This window comes from Neophocaena asiaeorientalis, unplaced genomic scaffold (assembly GCF_003031525.2).
Source record: "Neophocaena asiaeorientalis asiaeorientalis breed wild unplaced genomic scaffold, Neophocaena_asiaeorientalis_V1.1 scaffold824, whole genome shotgun sequence".
Classification (NCBI taxonomy): domain Eukaryota; kingdom Metazoa; phylum Chordata; class Mammalia; order Artiodactyla; family Phocoenidae; genus Neophocaena; species Neophocaena asiaeorientalis.
In genome coordinates, this window is record NW_020173669.1 from 18,861 (window position 1) to 37,154 (window position 18,294).

Consider the following 18,294-nt stretch of genomic DNA (forward strand, 5'->3'; position numbering starts at 1 on the left):
AATTAATTCATTGTTTTCTTCAGGCCAAAGATGTTTGTTTGTTTTTATTTTATGGTTCCACTTCTTTGTTGAACTTCTTGTTTTGTTCATGTATTGTTTTCTTAATTTATTTAGTTGTCTACGTGTTTTTTGTTGTTCACAAAACTAAGATTACTCTAAATCCTTTGTTAAACAGTTCATAGTTCTCAATTTTTTAGGGTCAGTCATTGGTATATCTGACAAAACTTTTTCTATCCTTCTGCAGTAATAGATATCATATTCTCCTGTCTCTATTTTGACTGGAAAGTGGGCTGCTTATGTTAACACTAAAAAATGATGCCAGATTCTGCCTTAGTGCTTCATAAACATTTACTCATTCAGTTTGACACCCAGAGCAAAAGAGGATTTTCTATAATTATCTACATGTTCAGGTAAAGAAACAAAGTAAGTAAGTATATTTCAGGTACATCAAATGCATTGCAGAATTGGAATTTGAGCCAGTATGTCTGATTCCAAATTCTCTTTCTAACCAAAATCATTATACCATGCAATCTCAGTTTAAAATTCTATATGCCAAAATAAGAGAACTTCACATGTAGACAGAACTTTAAAAATTGTTTGTGGAATGACTACTATTCATGTCCTTTATCCTATAAACATTGCAATTAATACAAACTTGTTGGCTAAAATTTTTAACTTCTATAGGCAAGGTATGCTGTTTTATATTTTAATGCATTCTCTTTAACATTTAGTAGAGTGTCTCACTTTCTGTGACTATTCCTTAATAAGTAGAAAGTTAAACTTATTACTTTTAATAATTATATGACATAATAAACAGATCAATATAATTGGTTTCACCAAGGATTATGGTGAAGAGAACTCTCAAAATTTTATGTCATTGGTTCTATTAATAAACATTTACTAAACTAGATTTTTCAGTAAAGCTCAATTCACAGCTTACTGTTGCCAGCCAAGGTAAGCACCTTCTTTTTAAATTTTCCTAAAATTTAGGGTCAGTGAACTAATAGTCACTGTCATAACCTTGCTATGTTATAAAAGATATTTATTCAATTGTTAATTATTCAAAGGATTAATAATTTTGCCCCATTTTTCAGAATGAAAAGAAAAGTCAGCTTCTTATGACATGAATATTAAAGTAGAACAAAACTTCCAGGTATTTTCAGTTACTGTGCTGCTTCTCAATGTTTAAATTTTACTAAAAGAAGATTCCACTTTACCCTGTGTGGAAGGAAAATTTTTAAGATTACCCCCAATGACATTTTCTCCAATATGACTCCTGTGATTATGTTATATTATGGGGGAAAAGATAGTTAATTTTATGTGTCCACTTGGTTGGCTCTCAATACCCAGACACTTGGTAAAACATTATCTGGATATTTCTGTGACACTGTTTCTGGATGAGATTTGCATTTAAATCTGTGGACTTTGAGTGAAGCAGATTGTCTTCTGTATGAGTGAGCCGCATCAAATTAGCTGAAGGCCTGAATAAAACTAAAGTTTGACCTCCCTCAAGCAGAAATTTTCCAACATATGGCCTTTAAACTTAAACTGCAAAATTGTTCTTTTGGCTTCTTCAGCAGACTACAACTTGACTTGAATTGCCATTCTTTCCTGAGTACCACGTCTGCTGGCCTCCTCCATCAAATTTGCCTCTCACTCAGCCTCCACCATCATGTGAGCCAATTTCTTAAAATAAGTCTCTTTCTATGTACATACACACAATTTTTGGGTCTGTTTCCCAGGAGAACCCTGAGTAATACAATTTTGTAGATAAGCTGAAAATTACTCTGGCTTGGAAATCTTGGATATTACCGTAATACAAGCAAGAGGTGAACTCTCCTTGGGGACTAGTCAAATATCATCAGGAATTACAGCAGTAGGTTGATGCTCTAAATACAGCACTTACTATATTATCAATCTAGTATGAGCCACAGTCATAATTGAGCCTCAGATTTATTTTTGATGTGGGCCATCTTGATTAATGTCCCTACAAATAATTCCAAGGTTTTCCATCATAATCTCGGATAGTTTCATCTTCAACTTCTTTTAGGACCAGTAAGCTGAACATAGTGAAAAATTAAAATCATTCTGAAAGTAAGATGATGTGATTTAATTGTTGAAAGAATTCACAATGCAAAAGTCACACAAAATATGGTAAAACACTAATTTAATCACACAATGTCTGTGGAATATTGCTACACCAATCATGTTGTTCCATTTTTATTTTCCTTAGGAAAACATGACCCTTCAGCCTTTGCTTCTGCCTTTTTCTGGTAATCTCTGGTTTATGTGAATTCTTCACTGAAGCAAATTGTTCTAAAACCTATCCTTTCAATTATAAACAAAAAAGTCTCTATTATTGAGAGTGCAACAATTGTCAACTGCAAGAATCTTCCCAAAGAATGGGCCAACATGTAACAGAACTAGATATGTCTGATAATTTCATTACATACATAATGAATGAATCATTTCAAGGGCTGCAGAATCTTAGTAAAACAAATCAAAACAAAAATGTCAATCTATAATACCGGAATGAAAATAATTCTACATGATACAAATAAAAACAGCATGGTATTACAGATGGAGCATTCCTCAACCTAACCAGTAATACAAAAAACTGCACTGGTTTGCCAGGGTCTTTGAGAGAACTTAGTCTAATTCAAAATGATATAATCTGTGTAACTAAAAACAATGCTTTGGGATTTATGAACTTGGAAATTTCTGTTTGGGGTGGAACTGCTATTTTGGCAATGTGTGTAAAGTGGAAGGTGAAACATTTGAAAAGCTTACAAATTTGATGGCGCTATTAATCTCTTTCAATACATTTTATACATGCAATCAAACCTGCCAAACTCCTTAAGTGAATTTTGTCTTACCGAAAAAAGATCTAAAACATCAGTCAAGAAGACTTCAAGGGATTGAGAAATTGAAGAGTACTAGATTTAAGTGGGAACTGTCCAGGTGTTTCAATGTACCATTTCCATGTTCCTTCTGAAGGAGCCTCTTCAATTCATATACATCCTCGTGGTTTTCAAACCCTGGTCCATCCTTTTATGTTTAACCCTGACCCAACTTCACTACTTAACACGTTGCTTTGGAAATTCCTACAACCTAGTTTGACAATAAGTCTCTTCTGAAAGTGTTGAATCTTTTTTTTTTTTTTTTTTTTGCTGTGCGCGGGCCTCTCACTGTTGTGGACTCTCCCGTTGTGGAGCACAGGCTCCGGACGCACAAGCCCAGCGGCCATGGCTCACGGGCCCAGCCGCTCCGCGGCATGTGGGATCCTCCCGGACCGGGGCACGAACCTGTGTCCCCTGCATCGGCAGGCGGACTCTCAACCACTGCGCCACCAGGGAAGCCCTGGGCCATTTTTAACGAGACTACCTGCCTTAGAAACACTTGAGTTATCTTTGAACTATATAAGGATGGAAATATATGAATATTTCCAAAAACTTCTCTTAGCTTTTGTCTCTCCAAGCTTTGCACCTAAGAGATTATGTGTTCCAGAAACTTAGAAAAGAGGATTTCCAGCCCCAAAAGGATTTCTGCAAATTAAGGATGATCAGTTTGAGCCTTAATTTTAGTAAGCAAATCGATTTGATCTTTTCCCAACATTTTCTTAACCTGAAAATTATTTATTTGCAAGAAAACAAAATACTACCCTTGGTAAATTATATCAGGCAAAAATATACAAATGTCTCTTTTTTCCCAAGTCATATCCTTAAACTACCCTTATCTTTAGCATGCTGAGTTTGACCCACCTTTAAATTTTTATTATAAAACTCTCATTTATTTATTTGCTTACTTACTTACTTTTGGTTGCATTGGGCCTTTGTTGCTGCACATGGGCTTTCTCTAGTTGTGACCAGCAGGGGCAATTCTTCATTGTGGTGCATGGGCTTCTCATTGTGGTGGCTTCTCTTGTTGAGGAGCATGGGCTCTAGGCATGTGGGCTTCAGTAGCTGTGGCACATGGGCTCGGTAGTTGTGGCTCATGGGCTCTAGAGAGCAGGCTTATTTGTTGTGGCACACAGGCTCAGTTGCTCGGCGGTATGTGGGATCTTCCCAGACCAAGGCTTGAACATGTGTCCCCTGCATTGGCAGGCAGATTCTTAACCATGTGCCATGCAGGGAAGTCCCTATAAGGGACTATTTTCCCATAAACCACAATAAGACTACTTCCCCATAAACCACAATGTATATCTTATGGGAAAGCCTTAGAATTAACGTTAAACATTATTTTCTTTATTGGGCAAAAATAGTTTGAAAGTTTTCATTATATTGCCTGCTTAAATCTGTCTTTATATGGCAATTATCAAGTGTAATATGGAACTGAAATTTCAGCTGTCTCATAAAAATATTTGAATTAGACTTTGGTGCCAATAATGCTTTTAATGAATTACCTGACTTAGGAGTTCTAGCTCTCAGTTATAATGCACACTATTTCATAATAGCAGTGGTAACACATTGTGTAGGGCTTATTTAAAGTTTAACTCAGCTGAAACATTTAAATTCAAGCCACAATAGCATTTATACTTTATCAGAAAATTAATTGAGAAGCATGTCTCCAGGATAATTGATTTCTTACAGAAAGACATTAAGAATTTCTTCAAGGAAACCATGCTGAACTTTTATGGAGTCCTAAAGAAAAAAGATATGGGCACATTTTTAAATGTCTCAGGATCACCTTTAACAACCTTCAGTATATCCAACAAATAATTCTAAAATTTAAAAGGAACTACAAAAATACCCAAATTGCCAAAGCAATTTTAAGAAAAAGGAACAAACCTGGAGGTATCACACTCCCTGACTTCAGACTATACTACAGAGTCACAGTCATCAAAACGGTATGGTACTGACACATAAAAAGGCACATAGATCAACAGAACAGGCTAGAAAGCCCAGAAATATACCCATGTACTTATGGTCAATTAGTCTTCAACAAAGGAGGCAAGAATATACAATGGAGAAAAGAAAGTCTCTTCAACAAGATCTGCTGGGAAAACTGGACAGCTATATGTAAATCAATGAAATTAGAACATTCCCTCACACCATATACAAAAATAGAGTCAAAATGGATGAAAGACCTAAATATAAGACCTGAAACCATAAAAATTCTAGAAGAGAACATAGGCAGAACACTCTTTGAGATAAATTATAGCACTATTTTTAAAATCTGTTTCCTAAGGCAAAAGAAACAAAAACAAAAATAAAAAATGGGATCTAATTAAACATAAAAGCTTTTGCACAGCAAAGGAAGCATGCATTATAAAAAACCCCTGCTAAATGGGAGAAAATATTTACACCTGTCAGATGGCTATCATCAAAAAGACAGCAAACAACAAGTGTTGGCAAGGATATGGAGAAAGGGAACCCTCCTACACTGTCAGTTCAAATATAAATTGGTACAGCCATTATACAGCTATATATAAAAATATAGCTACCATATGATCCAGCAATCTCACTGTTGCATATTTTTCCAAAGGAAACAAAACCACTAATTTGGAAAGATATTTGCACCCCAGTATTCACAGTAGCATTGTTTACAATAGCCAAGACATGGAAGTAACCTGTCTATCAACAGATTAATGGAGAAGGAGGAGTCAAGATGGCAGGCTAGGAGAATGCGGAATTCATATCTCTGCACAACTAGGGCACCTACAGGCACTGGTAGGGGACCACAGACACCTAAGGGGATGGGAGGAACCCCCAGCTACTGGGTAGGACATGGGGAGGGAGTGAGGGGAAAGACAAAGTGAAGGTGGGATGGGACTAGTGACCCTGAAGGGTGGCTGGGGAAGTGGTAGGGATCCCATGCCCAAAGGGGTAAATTGGGGGACCATTGGGGGGGCAGAGGATCAGAAGGGAACATGGCCAGGTTTCCCCTGCCCGGTAGCCTATGGAGATCCCCGGCCTGATCCTCTGCCCAACAAGGCCCCCTCCAGCCACGTGGGTCCTGATGGAGTGGAAGGGAGGGAAGAGGGAGCAAAAGTAAAGGCTGGACCTCCAGGACCAACACCCCTGAAGGGCAGCTGGGGGAGGGGAGGAGTTCTTACACCCAGCAGGACCCACCCGCAGTTAGGGGTCCAGTGGGGATGGGGGAGACCCTGGGGAATATGGGGTGGAGGGGGCACAAAGGAATGGAAGGGAATGGGGCCAGTGCTTTCCCTGTCCACCGAGGCACCAGGAAGCCTGTTGGGCTCCTGGGCCTAATCCTCTGCACTCAGAGCCTCCCTCCTGCCACTCAGAACCCAAGCCCCACCCCTACACCCCCACCTAGGACCCTACCTCTACACCCGGAGACACCCTATGAGACCCCCTCCAACACACTGGGCCTAAACCCCACCCAGGTCACTACCTCTACACTCAGAGACCTCCTCTGAGACCCCCTACAACTTTCTGGGCCTAAACCTCACCCACACAACCCACCCAGGGCCCTACCTCTGAACTCTGGAACTCCACTCTAGAAGCCCTCCTTTCCACATGCTGGCCTCTCCCCTTCTGTGCAGGTCCTAAGCAGAGGCCCTGCCCCATGCCTGAATGTCGTCCCACCTAGGCCCCACTCCCAGGGCCTTTTCCAGCTGCCTGGGTCTTAAGCCCGGCCCCATGCTAAAATGTCATCCCCACCCACCTAGATCTCACCCCACCCTAAACCCTACCCCACCTAAGTTCCACCCCTGCCTAAACTCAGCCCCTCATAGTCAAGGCTTTTTCTTTTTCTTTTCTCCTCTTTTAGATTGGGGTTCTCTTTTACCTTGTTGTTGATTCATTTATATTTTTTCTAACAAATCTTTTATTTATCTAATTTTATTTTATTCTTTATACTTTGTTATTGTTCTCTCCTTTTGGCTTGTTCCCCACCCCACTTCTTTTTTCTTTTTTCTGTTGTGGTTTTATTTTACCTTTTGTAGTTGTTTCAATTATATTTTTCCAAGTTTGTGGGATCTTGGTTCCCAGGCTAGAGGTCAGGCCTGAGCTCCTGTGGTGGGAGCTCCAAATCCAAACCACTGGACTAACAGAGAACCTCAGACCCCAGGGAATATAAATCAGAGTGAGGCCTTCCAGAGGTCTTCATCTTGGCACAAAGACCCGGCTGTGTCCAAATGCCTGCAAACTCCAGTGCTGGACCCCTCAGGCCAAACAGCCAGTAAGACAGGAATACAGCCCCACCCATAAAAAGAAAAAATAAAACAACAAAAGTATGTTACAGACGAAGGAGCAAGGTAAAAAACTGCAGGACAATATAAATGAAGATGAAATCAGCAACCTACCTGAAAAAGAATTCAGAGTAATGATAGTAAAGATGATCCAAATCTCAGAAACGGAATGGAGAAAATACAAGAAACATTTAACAAGGATTTAGAAGAACTAAAGAGCAAACAAACAGTGTTGAACAACACAATAACTGAAATTAAAAATACTCTAGAAGGAATCAACATCAGAATAACTGAGGCAGAAGACAGATAAGTGATCTGGAAGATAAAATAGTGGAAATAACTAGTGCAGAGAAGAATAAAGAAAGAAAGAAATGAGGAGAGTCTCAGAGATCTCTGGGACTAAATTAATCACAGCAACATTCAAATTATAGGTGTCTCAGAGGAAGAAGAGAAAAAGAAAGGGTCTGAGAAAATATTTGAAGAGATTATAGTCAAAAACTTCCCTAACATGGAAAAGGAAATAGCCAATCAAATCCAGGAAGCACAGAGAGTCCCATACAGGATAAACCCAAAAAGAAACATGCTGAGACACATATTAATCAAACTATCAAAAATTTAATAAAAAGAAAAAATATTAAAAGCAGCAAGGGAAAAGCAACAAATAACATACAAGGGAATCCCCATAAGGTTAACAGCTGATCTTTCAGCAGACACTCTGCAAGCCAGCAGGGTGTGGCAGGACATAATTAAAGTGATAAAAGGGAAAAACCTACAACCAAGGTTACTCTACCAATCAAGGATCTCATTCAGATTTGATGGAGAAATTAAAAGTTTTACAGACAAGCAAAAGCAATGAGAATTCAGCACCACCAAACCAGATTTACAACAAATGCTTCTAGGCAGAAAACACAAGAGAAGGAAAAGACCTACCATAACAAACCCAAAACAATTAAGAAAATGGTAATAGGAACATACATATCGATAATTACCTTAAATGTATATAGATTAAATGCTCCAACCAAAATACACAGAAAGCTGAATGGATAAAAAACAAGACCCATATATGTGCTGTCTATAAGAGACTCACTTCAAACTTAAGGACCCATACAGACTGAAAGTGAGGAGATGGAAAAAGATATTCCATGCAAATGAAAATCACAGGAAAGCTGGAGTAGCAATACTCATATCAGTTAAAATGGACTTTCAAATAAAGACTGTTACAAGAGATAAGGAAGGACACTACATAATGATCAAGGGATCAATCCTAGAAGAAAACATAACAATTATAAATATTTATTCACCCAACATAGGAGCATCTCAATACATAAGGCAAATGCTAACAGTCATGAAAGGAGAAATCAACAGTAACACAATCATAGTGGGGACTTTAAGATTCCACTTACACCAATAGACAGATCATCCAGACAGAAAATAAATAAGGAAACACAAGGTTTAAAGGACACAATAGACCAGACAGACTTAATTGATATTTTTAGGATATCCCACCCAAAAGTGGAAGACACACTTTCTTCTCAAGTGCACATAGAATGTTCTTCAGAATAGATCATGTCTTGGGTCACAAATCAAGCCTTGGAAGATTTAAGAAAATTGAAATTGTATCAAGTATCTTTTCTGACCACAGCGTTATGAGATTAGAAATCAATTAAAGAAAAAAACCAGTAAAAATCATGAGTACGTGGAAGCTGAACAATGCACTACTAAATAATCAAGAGATCACTGAAGAAATCAAAAAGGAAATCATAAAATACCTAGAAACAAATGACAACGAAAACACAATGATCCAAAATTTCTGGGACACAAAAAAAGCAGTACTAAGAGGGAAGTTCCTGGCAATTCAAGCTCACCTCAAGAAACAAGAAAAATTTCAAATAAACAATCTAAACTTGCACCTAAAGGAACTAGAGGAAGAAGAACAAACAAAACCCAAAGTTAGTAGAAGGAAAGAAATCATAAAGATCAGAGCAGAAATAAATGAAATAGAAACAAAGAAAACAATAGCAAAGATCAATAAAACTAAAAGCTGGTTCTTTGAAAAGACAAATAAAATTGATAAAACTTTAGGCACACATCAAGAAAAAAAGGGAGAGGACTCAAATCAATACAATCAGAAATTACAAAGGAGAGATTACAACTGACACTGAAGAAATACAAAAGATCATAAGAGATTACTACAAGCAACTATGTGTCAATAAAATGGACAACCTGGAGGAAATGGACAAATTCTTGGAAAAGTACAACCTTCCAAGATTGAACCAGGAAGAATTAGAAAATATAAACAGACCAATCACAGGTAATAAAATTGAAACTAATAAAAAATCTTCCAACAAACAAAAGTCCAGGACCAGATGGCTTCAGAGGTGACTTCTATCAAACAGTTAGAGAAGAGTTAACACCTATCCTTCTCAAACTCTTCCAAAAAATTTCAGAGGGAGGAACACTCCCAAACTCATTCTACTAGGCCATCACCCTGATACCAAAACCAGACAAAGATATCACAAAATAAAGAAAATTATAGACTAATATTACTGATGAACATAGATGCAAAAATCCTCAAAAAAATATAGCAAAGAGAATCCAACAACACATTAAAAGGATCATACACCATGATCAAGTGGGATTTACCCCAGGGATGCAAGGATTCTTCAGTATATGCAAATCAATCAATGTGATACACTATATTAACAAACTGAAGAATAAAATCCATATGATAATCTCAATAGATGCAGAAAAGCTTTTGACAAAATTCAACACCCATTTATGATAAAAACTCTCTAGAAAGTGGGCATAGAGGGAACCTACCTCAACATAATAAATGCCATATATGACAAACCCACAGCAAACATCACTCCTAATAGTGAAAACTGAAAGCATTTCCTCTAAGATCAGGAACACGACAAGGATGTCCATTCTCACCACTATTCAACATAGTATTGGAAGTCCTAGCCACAGCAACCAGAGAAGAAAAAGAAATATAAGAAATACAAATTGGAAAAGAAGAAGTCTAAAACTATCACTGTTTGCAAATGACATGATACTATACATAGAATATCTTAAAGATGTAACCAGAAAACTACTAGAACTAATCAGTGAATTTGGTAAGGTTGCAGGATACAAAATTAACGCACAGAAATCTCTGGTATTCATATACACTAACAATGAAAGATCAGAAAGAAAAATTAAGGGAACAATCCCATATGCCATTGCAATAAAAAGAACAAAATACCTAGGAATAAACCTACCTAAGGAGACCAAAGACCTGTACTCAGAAAACGATGAAATACTGATAAGAAATCAAAGATAACATAAACACATGAGAGATATACCATGCTCCTGGACTGGAAGAATCAATATTGTGAAAATGACTATACAATCCAAAGGAATCTACAGGTTCAATGTAATCCCTATCAAATTACCAATGGCACTTTTCACAGAACTTGAACAAGAAATTTTACAATTTGTATCAAAACACAAAAGACCCTGAATAACCAAAGCAATTTTAAGAAAGAAAAACGGAGCTGGAGGAATCAGGTCCCTGACTTCAGACTATACTAAAAGCTACAGTAATCAAGACAATATGGTACTGACATAAAAACAGAATTATAGATCAATGGAACAGGACAGAAAGCCCAGAGATAAACTGACACACCTATGGTCACCTTATCTTTGACATAGGAGGCAAGTATATACAATGGAGAAAAGACAGACTCTTCAATAAGTGGTGCCAGGAAAACTGGACATCTACATGTAAAAGAATGAAATTAGAACACACTCTCACCCCATAAAAAAAAAAAAAAAAACTCAAAATGGATTAAAGACCTAAATGTAAGGCAAGACACTATAAAACTCTTAGAGGAAAACATAGGCAGAACACTCTGACATAAATCACAGCAAGATCTTTTTGACCACCCCCTCCTAGAGAAATGGAAATAAAAACAAAAATAAACAAATGGGACCTAATGAAACAAAATCTTTCTCACAGCAAAGGAAACCATAAACAAGAAGAAAAGACAACCCTCAGAATGGGAGAAAATATTTACAAATGAAGCAACTGACAAAGGATTCATCTCCAAAATATATAAGCAGCTCATGCAGCTCAATATTACAAAAACAGACAACCCAATCCAAAAAAGGGGTGGAAGACCTAAACAGACATTTCTCCAAGGAAGACATACAGATGGCCAACAAATACATGAAAATATGCTCAACATCACTAATTATTAAAGAAGTGCAAATCAAAATTATGGTGAGGTATCACCTCACACTGGTCAGAATGGCCATCATCAAAAAATCTACAAACAATAAATGCTGGAGGGGGTGTGGAGAAAAGGGAACCCTCCTGCACTGTTGGTGGGAATGTAAATTGATATAGCCACTATGGAGAAAAGTATGGAGGTTCCTTTAAAAACTAAGAATAGAACAGCCACATGACCCAGCAATCCCACTATCCCTGAGAAAACCATAATTCAAAAAGAGTCATGTACCACAATGTTCATTGCACCACTATTTATAACAGCCAGGACATGGAAGCAACCTAAATGTCTGTCAACAGATGAATGGACAAAGAAGATGTGGCACATATATACAATGGAATATTACTCAGCCATAAAAAGAGAATAAAATAATGCCATTTGCAACAATGTGGATGAACATAGAGAATACTGTGTTAGTGAAATAAGTCTGACAGAGAAATACAGATACTCTATGTTATCGCTTATATGGAAGAACAGCTTGTTCTTTTTAACTAATAGCCTATCGAGATTCACATCGTCTCTTGAGACACTGCTACTGAGTCAGAACAGGATTTCCCACCTGCCATTTAGCTTTCTTTCGGAGTCCAGTGTCTGACACACATCAATTTAAGTTCCAACCAGCTCAAGACGATCAACAAGTCCACATGTGAAACTAAGACCACCACCAAGTTAGCCATTTTAGAACTAAGTAGAAACCCTTTTGACTGTACCTGTGACATCGGAGACTTTTGAGAATGGATATCTGAACATCACAATTCCCAGATTGACAGATGTCATCTGCGCCAGTCCTGAGGATCAACAAGGCAAGAGTATTCTGAGTCTAGAGCTCACAACTTGTGTTTCAGATACCATTGCGGCAATATTCTGTTTCTTCACCTTTTTTGTCACCATCTCAGTTATGCTGGCTGCCCTGGCTCATCATTGGTTTTACTGGGATGCTTGGTTTCTCTATCATGTGCGCTTAGCTAAGGTAAAAGGCTACAGGTCTCTTTCCACATCCCAGACTTTCTACGATGCTTATGTTTCTTATGACACCAAAGATACCTCTGTCACGGACTGGGTGGTCAATGAGCTGCGCTTCCACCTGGAAGAGAGTGAGGACAAAAATGTGCTCCTCTGTTTAGAGGAAAGGGATTGGGACCCGGGACTCGCCATCATCGACAACCTCATGCAGAGCATCAACCAAAGCAGGAAAACAATATTTGTTCTAACCAAAAAGTATGCCAAAAACTGGAACTTTAAAACAGCTTTCTACTTGGCCTTGCAGAGGCTAATAGATGAGAATATGGATGTGATTGTCTTTATTCTGCTGGAGCCAGTGTTGAAGCACTTGCAGTATTTGAGGCTGTGGCAGAGGATCTGCAAGAGCTCCATACTCCAGTGGCCTGACAAGCCCTAGGTGGAAGGCTTGTTTTGGAGAATCTGAAAAATGTCGTCTTAACTGCAGATGATTCACGGTATACCAATCTGTACATTGAAGGAGGGAATTATACAAGGGTATAAATAAATACGCTTGTATTTACACAAGGAAGTGGGAAACACTGGGGACATTTAAGAAGCCTCCTTACCACACTTTTTTTCAATATCTGAGCATTTTTACATTCCTAGTGAATAGTTTCGATGTGTTAATTTTCTGTTGATACTTATTATATACCCATGGCTATGTAGTTTTAATGGTACTTGCATTAGCTTGTCTTTTACAGTTATTTATTACAAATACTGACTTCAATATTTCACTTCTAAAATTTAGATAGTATTTGAATCCTGAGGTGAACTGAGTTTTTAAAGTGTCTTCTAGTTCTTAACTATTTTTTAAAATGGTTACAGCTATGTTACAATCCTTTAGTATATCTGTCAATTGCCATTACTGTAAATCTTAAAATTAATGATTAAAAATGGTATAGTTCTCATAATTACTATATGACAAGAATACAGTTAGGAGACAGACCTGTAATATAAAAACAATTCTCATTTCTACTGGATTTTTTGAGACTTCCTTTTCTGTTTTTTGGAAGAAATCACAATGGAATCAATTTTCATGATATTTTTACATTAACATAATTATTAGTACAGAAATTAACTTAATCTTACTTTCTGCTCAGGAGTCAGAAAACTAGGATATCTACTCCTTATGACTCTTTACATAATTTTCCCAAATGAAATATTATTGGGCTTTCTACTCCCTGTAGTTCCTCCACCACTGTCTATAGCACCTCTATCCACAAACAACAACATGAATTTTGAAGAGGCTTAATATGAAATTTACCTGAGAATGACTAGGCATTATCTCAGGACAAAAAAAATTAAATTCCTTCAGAACAATGAATTATTTTTAATATTTGTTTCTAAGGAAGTGAACAAAATGGTGTTCCATAGTCTTACTTAATATGGACAAAATGACAGTTGGTGCAAATTTGCCAATGTAAATTTTAGTTGTGTCACTGTTTTGTTACCATGATAAATTTATAGGAGGATATTTGTAATTGTGTTTTTGAAGCCAAGAGACACATATATCTAAACTCTAGATCATTCCATGAGGGAATATATTAAGAAAAATATGAGGTGCAGTAAAAACTCATCTCTGTTGATAATCTGGTCTCTAGCAGAAATTCATTCCTCTGTTCCCTGATTGTTGATGACAAGTAAATGTAGATTTTTTTCCCCATAGCATTAGTAATTGAGAATCTATGCCCTTTGACAATGTTATGTTAACAGGATCAAAAGTTAATGAAAATAGTAAAGAGTCTTTTTACCTTCTCCTTAGCAGACATCTTTTGTTTTTGGCTGCGTTGGGTCTTTGTTGCTGTGCGTGGACTTTCTCTAGCTGAGGCAAGCAAGGGCTACTCTTTGCCGCGGTGTGTGGGCTTCTCATTACGGTGGCTTCTCCTTTTGCGGAGCATATGGTCTAAGTGCATGGGCTTCAGTAGTTGTAGCACACTGGCTCAGTAGTTGTGGCTTGTGGGCTCTAGAGCACAGGCTCAGTAGTTGCAGCACAGGGGCTTAGTTGCTCTGTGGCATGTGGGATCTTACTGGACCAGGGCTCAAACCCATGTTCCCTGCATTGGCAGGCAGATTCTTAACTACTGCACCACAAGGAAAATCCCTTAGTAGACATCTTAATAAAGTGATGATAGTGAAACCAGTGGTTAATTAAAAACGCTCGTTCTGGGCTTCCCTGTCGGTGCAGTGGTTGAGAGTCTGCCTGCTGATGAAGGGGACATGGGTTCGTGCCCCAGTCCGGGAAGATCCCACATGCCGCGGAGCGGCTGGGCCCGTGAGCCATGGCCATTGAGCCTGGGGGTCCGGAGCCTGTGCTCCGCAACGGGAGAGGCCACAACAGTGAAAGGCCTGCATACCGCAAAAAAAAAAAAAAAGAAAACATTCGCTCTGGAAACTCAATTATTCCTCACTGAAGACACTGGCATGAAAAACAGAACTGTAATTAATTGTGGCAGAAATGGAGAAGGGATTTGGTAGCAGTCTCTGCCACAACTTAGAAGTTTTCAACTTGTATATTTAAGCCATTAATTGCTTTTACCATAGAGAAGCATAGTTTTACAGTACTGCTCTACATTTTATTCTTTTCACTTAATATTTCTTAGAGTGTATATTTTTCCTTTTAAATAGTGGCTTAGTACTGTCTTATAAGAGTGTACCATGAGGTATTTTTCTGGTCTTCTATTGCTGAACATTTATTGCTTCCAATATTTTGATGTTACCAACAATTCTATGATACTTATGTCTTTGTGTTCACATGACAGTATGTTTATCAAATAAAGTTGTTTAGAGCAGTGGTACTAAAAAGTGGTCTGCAGATTGATGCTGGTCTCTGAATTAGATGTTACTGGGTTTTGATGAAATAAATAGAAAAATTGAGAGGTCTATATTGATTTGACATGAATATGACATCCATGTTCAGAGGTTAATGACCCATTGAACATTTTTAAAACTCTGGTCTTGGGCTTCCCTGGTCGCGCAGTGGTTGAGCCTGTGCATCTGGAGCCTGTGCTCCGCAACGGGAGAGGCCACAACAGTGAGAGGCCCGTGTACTGCAAAAAAAAAAAATCTGGTCTTTCACCAGATAGTTTGAGAAGTACTGGTCTAGAAGTGGAATTACTGGGTCAAAGAGCTTATGTATTCTAAATGTTTATGGAACCTGCCCAACTGTCTTGGTAGAAAGAGTTGATAAATGACAGAGTCAAAGAAGAATTGACAATTTTCATTTAACAAAATAAAATAGACTGTGTGCTCAGAGTCCATCTTGAGTTTCCTTCTTGAGTAATTAGTAGAAGTGATCAGTTGGCATGGATTTGGCCTGCCATTCAAAACAGGCTGTGTGCACAGGTGTGATGTAAAAGTCTCCAGCCTTCCTGGTAGTGTGGGGTCTGTTGGGAAGCAGGAGAGATGGTTAGGAAAGCATATTTAGCATATGCAGTGCTTTGATCATACAAACTACACAATGCAAGATTTCACTCAATGATGATCCATGGGATGAACTGTGAGAAAACCCATGGGGATGTATTGTTGAAGATAAGCTTTACTCCACTTGATGTGATCCATCAACTGAGTAATGATGGAGACAGGGAGTGTTACCTGGCAGCAGGAGGGGAGAAGCCTGAGACAGCAAAGATCTGCCATGTGGCCCATGACAGAGATTCACTTCATTGATTTTTCATGATCTCTGACCTGCAATAAGACTGTATGCAGGATCTGCTTCCATAAAGCTCCAGACATAGGTCTCCCTGATGCTGTTAAAAATCTGCCTAACATCTTCTCATGGAAATGCTAGGGTTTCTTTGCTCTGAAATCTACCTCAATGTTAAAACTACTAGGCAAACCAAGAGCTTCCCACTGTCCTCAGCAAAGGACACATAAGTTAGAGGAAAGGTAGAGGAAAATTGAAGAAAGATAGAGGAAAGGTAGAATCATCTTGTTCATGGGGGAAGAATCTGTCAGGATGGAGTTTTATCAGCACCCTGGGGAGTCCCACCCAGAGAGATCCTTCTCTGCACACCCAGTACCATTTCCTGCAAAGTGGAGACTCCATCACAGAAGGATGTCTCAACTCTTTTGATGCAGCTAGTTCCTACTCAAATATTCTACACTGTTCATGCAAGAGAAGTTAAGTGAGCACCTACTGTGTGCACCAGATGTCAGTGTGTCAAAGCGCACTTTTGGGGAGTCATTGAACCAGTGGTGACTTGCCTGCCCTCCCCTCTCCAAGACCAGGCCTCAGGAGAGCATGTTTCCTTGGTGTGAAAGAGGGGAAGGAAGAGAGGGCTGTGGGAAGGAGCAGCTGTGTTCCAGCAGTCAACATCTGTGTGTGTGAAGGACTCTCTAGGAGGTCTGCCAGGCCTCTATGCTCCAGCTGGTCCTACCACAGTACTGGAAACCATCAACACAATGTTCGTTGCTACATGCTATAGGAGCCAAGCATTAACACTTTAGCTATAATTAGATCCTCAGACCCCCTTCTACTGAGATAGAATAGGCCTCACACATTCCAAACCTCTTCTTCCTCAAGGCCACATACTAATTCTTCCCTTCACTAAAGTGAGGCCTAGCAAACAGATAAAATTATCATGTTTGGTATCTCTAAGTGACATTTCTCTTCAATTTAGTATTTGTACTTTAATGAATACTGAACAACCAGTATATGCAAAAAACATTGTTGAGTCCTAAAATGGGCTTAAAAATGACCAAGATCCATTGGCTGATAAATAGATAAACAAAATGTGATATAACAACACAATTGGATATTCGTCAGCCATACTAAGGAATGCAGAACCTGAAAAATATTGTAGTTAGTGATAAAATCCAGGCACATAGTATGATTCCATTAATAAAAATCTCCAGACTAGTCAATTCCATGGAGACAGAAAATAGATTAGTTGACATCAGGGGTTGGAGGGTGGGATGGGGAGAGAATAGTGAGTGACTAGAAATGGATCCTTCTGCCTTAGTGAATCGTTTAGATGACTGCTGCCCTTGATCACAACTTCATGAAAAATCCTGAGCCCAAACAAATTTCTTGACTCCTGAATTCCTGACCCAAAGAAACTGTGTAAATAATCAATGTTTATTGTTGTTTCAAATTGCAAAGTTTTGAGGTAATCTGAGCTAGATAACCAATACCAGAGCTTTACCATTACATACAAAGTTCTTCTTAACCTGACCACCACTTTGCTTACTCAACACATCTTCTAACCCTTTTGTCACCTAGTCTGTCTTGTCCCAGCCCTACTAAACAGTTCTATTTTCCTGAAAGATGATTTATCATTTCCAGACTTTACCCTATTGCTTCCATCTGGTGTATAGTCCCTCCCTTTTCTGGCTTCGCAATATGCTACTCATCTTTAAAGATCAAACTCCTATGTCATTTCAGACAGAGTCAGTCCATCTTTATGTCACTTCCCTCTAATCAGAATTTTAATGTCCCATACTAATTGTGTGTTTACAGTTGATGGCTCCCACTGACCTATAAAATCCTTCAAGGCAGATGTTAGATATGTCTTATTTATCATCACATCCCTAGTATCTAACATAATACCTGGTAAGTATTACCAGGTAAGGCCTTATTTGTGTTAACTTTAAAATGAGTGAATAAATGAAAGAGTTAAGAGGGCAGTGGGGAAAATAACTGTAGATGCAGATAAACGGGTGAATTGGCCTTGAGTTTTGATATGTTGAGCTTGAGGTGATGGTGATACACTTTAGCACAGGTCTTCTCAACTTTGGCACTACTGACATTTTGGAATAGATTATTCTTTTTTGTTGGATGTGGAGAAGATTTTCTATGCATTACACAATGTTTAGCCTTGGCCTCTACCCTCTGCATTCTACTAACAGCCCCTCACCCACCCTATT

General features: G+C 38.4%; 2 pseudogenes; both read left to right on the forward strand.

The window, feature by feature from the left end:
• Positions 1-312: 312 nt before the first annotated feature.
• Positions 313-3,137, forward strand: LOC112401844 (toll-like receptor 8; annotated as a pseudogene).
• An 8,741-nt stretch (positions 3,138-11,878) lies between these two features.
• Positions 11,879-18,294, forward strand: part of LOC112401845 (toll-like receptor 8) — an 8,729-nt pseudogene continuing 2,313 nt past the window's right edge.